Source organism: Mustela nigripes, chromosome 1, assembly GCF_022355385.1.
Source record: "Mustela nigripes isolate SB6536 chromosome 1, MUSNIG.SB6536, whole genome shotgun sequence".
In the NCBI taxonomy this organism is placed as follows: domain Eukaryota; kingdom Metazoa; phylum Chordata; class Mammalia; order Carnivora; family Mustelidae; genus Mustela; species Mustela nigripes.
The window spans coordinates 172,982,099-172,985,680 of record NC_081557.1 but is presented as its reverse complement, the minus strand read 5'-3'; the positions used below and the strand labels follow the sequence as shown (position 1 = coordinate 172,985,680).

At 33.4% G+C, this 3,582-nt stretch overlaps 1 non-coding gene across 1 annotated transcript; it reads left to right on the top strand.

The window, feature by feature from the left end:
• Positions 1 to 3,036: 3,036 nt before the first annotated feature.
• On the top strand, positions 3,037 to 3,143 carry LOC132009399 (U6 spliceosomal RNA). Its single transcript, XR_009401897.1, has one exon. It is a non-coding gene; the product is annotated as a U6 spliceosomal RNA (small nuclear RNA).
• Positions 3,144 to 3,582: the final 439 nt, after the last annotated feature.

The following is a 3,582-nucleotide window of genomic DNA, read 5'->3' as shown; positions in this document are numbered from 1 at the left end:
AAGAAGTGCTATTCATATTTGAATTATTTCTACTCTGAAGTGCAGAATATGTACAGGTACACATTCACAACATAAAGGCTTTAGTTTTAATTTATTTCACATTAATCTGCCCAAAGAAATCTTCATATTGATTTCTTGATATTTAATGACTAAGAGCCTTAGTTTTTTGTCTTTGTTTTTGTTTTTGTTTTTTTCCCTTTCCCTTTACTGGCCATTCAGTAAAAGGAAAAAAGTTAGCAGAAACACTATCCCAAAGGAAAAGTAAAAATTAAGGACAGATGAAGAGCAAACATTATCTTTATTTATAGTTTTTTTTTCTTTTCTTTTCTTTTAAAGTTGTTTTTATTTATTTATTTGATAGACAGAGATCACAAGTAGGCAGAGAGGCAGGCTCCCTTTCTCTAAGCAGAGAGCCGGATGTGGGGCTCGATCCCTGGACTCGATCCCAGGACCCTGGGATCATGACCTGAGCCAAAGGCAGAGACTTTAATCCACTGAGCTACTCAGGCACTCCTAATGTAGTTTTCTCTATAAGACATTTGAAACCTTATAAAGTGTACAATGGCAAATGTTATTATAATGTGCATATGCAACTTCAAGTACATAAGTTAAATATAAGTAATTGGTTTATTTTCTTTGCCATAAAATTCAGGTTGAATCTTTTTTGTTCTTATACACACCTCAATGTTAGGTATAAAACATGTTTCTCTCACTGTCTAGATACAGAATTTGATATGAAATAAATAGTTTTCAATGATTTTGATATATCCCAATTCAACTTATGGTTCTTTGTATATATTTTGATTTTTACCTTAGCACTGGTATCTGAAAAAAGGAGCACAAGTTAAATATAACAGATGAGTGTTTGGGTTTTTTCTGGACCTCAATGTATTAATATTAAGTAGTTCATGAATAAGCCATGTGACCACAAATAAGTAGTTTATCAAATTTATGTATTTAATTTTCTTCTATTTATTGGTTATAACAACACCTTCTAAATCAACGTACTATGAAAATAAAATGATCAAACAATACTAAAGGGCTTTACCAAGGGAAAAGCTTTCAAATATGAGGTAATATTGACTCAAGTTCCTCTCCTTCCTGAGTCCCACCATACACCCATCTAACCAACTTTGCTTATGATAGCATCTGCTTGGGGAGAAGAAATCTAGCCTCTGTCTGCTTTCCTTGCTACTAATTTATCGGGAAGGTCTTTTCTTTTCCTCACAGTTTAAATTCCTTTTAGACCCATATTGATTCCCACTGCATTCAGATCGACCTTAATTTTTCCTATCTGCATTGATCTCTTTTATTACATATCTATTTATGTCTGGTGAAATTAAAGGTGTTTGCTTTTTCTGAGAAGATTAATGTTTTTTACTCAAATTACAGTGACAGAGATTGGTTACAGGGCTCCATGTTTACTTTATTATATTCTTAATTCAAATATTGATTAAACATCAATCACATGCCAGGTTCTGTTCTTATATGCTTCAGAAGGGCAAATAAAAATCCCTGCCCTCATAACGTGCACATTCTGGTCAATGAAAACAACAATGAAACAAATTATCAGTGATATAGGAATTATGTCAGAGGAAGTAAGTGTGGAGAAAAATTAAGGCGGATCTCATATTAGAGAGGATGATGTAACAATGCTTACTAATACTCATCGAAGCAGAGACTATTGATTTTCTAGTTCCCATTCATCTCTTTCATCATAGTTGGATATATGACTATCCATAGAAAGTTTACAATTTCCAATCTCCCTTCCAGTTAAGTGCAGCTTTGTGGTTGAATTTTGGTCAGTGAAATAGTAGTTAAGTATTGGTGTCAGCTTCTGAAATCCCTTTTCATATATCATTAAGTGTATGTCCTTTACTCTTTTTTTTCATCACCTTCTACACCTGGCTTCCTGATAAGGATGGCTGAAACTCTAGCCATTGTCTTGGACCAGGATGACAACAATCATATTCTACTATAATAGAACAATGAATTCGAATGATTCTGGGTTTTTAAAAAACGTGGTGGAACAGAGTCTCAACACCTTTATACTGTTAAGTCTGTAATTTTATGTGAGAGAGAAATAGATTTTGATCTTGTTTAAGCCATTGTCCCTATGACATGCAGATGGATCTAGTCCTAATTGTTAGATCTACCTTAAGGTGGGATTCTTCTACTCACTGATAAATTTTGGGGCTTGACCTGTTAACGAAGCAGGAAGAGGGATTGTCTGCATTCAGCTGGATCTCTTTGAGCACAACTTGGGGAGTCGACAAGGGGAAATTTGTTCATATTCTCTTTACTGTTCCACTCAAAGCAGAAATCCATCGATAGTTAATCACCATTTCTTTCACCTAGAGACACTTTGGTAACAAAGTTCATTCTATTATTTTTTAAGGAAGTGTAAAAAGCCAGCAAATATGATTCCTAATCAAAGAAAAACATTTAATTTTTAAAATTAAAAAAAAAATTTAAAAGTGATTTACATATTATGCATTTTTTCCACCTCACTGAATTTATGAACCCTAGTTTATTTGTATGCCCTTTTAAAATGCAATGGACCAAGACACCTGTGTGGCTCAGTCAGTTAAGTTGCTGCCTTTAGCTTAGGTCATGATCTCAGGGTCCTGGGACCAAGCCCCACATGGGGCTCCCTGCTTCTTTCGCTCCTCCCCGCTTGTGCTCTCTTGCTATTTCTCTCTCTATCAAATAAATAAGCAAAATCTTTAAAATAAAATAAAATAAAATGGACGAAGTAGCAATCTGTGAATTTGACCTGATTCCCATTCCATGAGGAAAATATTTATACATATAAATTTTCCAAGTGTGTCCCGCCTTGGACAACACAAAGACCTTTTTGAAAGAACAAAAATAACTCTGTGTTACATTATTTTATTTAAGTATATGCAAAAACATAAAACAAGGTAAAACCTCCTGTACAACCAAAGAAACAAGATGTGGTATGTACAGGGGAACAAAGATAAGGATGACTGCGCATTTCTCCTTAGTAACAGTGCACACTAAAAGTCATGGAGTATGCTCACGTCAGCAGCACATATACTAAAATTGGAGCAATACAGAGAAGATTAAAATGTCCCCTGCGAGAGGGTGACACACAAATTCATGAAGTGTTCCATATTTTTAAAAAATAAATAAAAGTCACGGAGCAATATTTTTAATGAAATAAAATAATAAAATTATCATCCTATATTTTTTTACACAGTGAAAATAATTTTTAAAAAAAACAAAATAAAGATTTATTCAAACATACAAATGATGGTGTATTTATCACCGGCAGACATAATGCTTTACAAAATTAAAGGAGTCATTCAGGCAAAAAGACAATGATGCCAGACGGACAACTGTATTTACACATAAAAAATAAAATCATAGGAAATGGTAGCAACTTAGGAAACTGTCAAGAACTTTGTATTTATTATATCAAAATGTATCATAGATCTAAATGCAAAATTTAAGCTTAAATACCACACTAAGAACATGGTCCATAAAAGAACAAAGTGACAAATTTGGCTTCAAAATGAAGATGTCCACTTTTTGAAAGATAACATAAAACAAACGAAA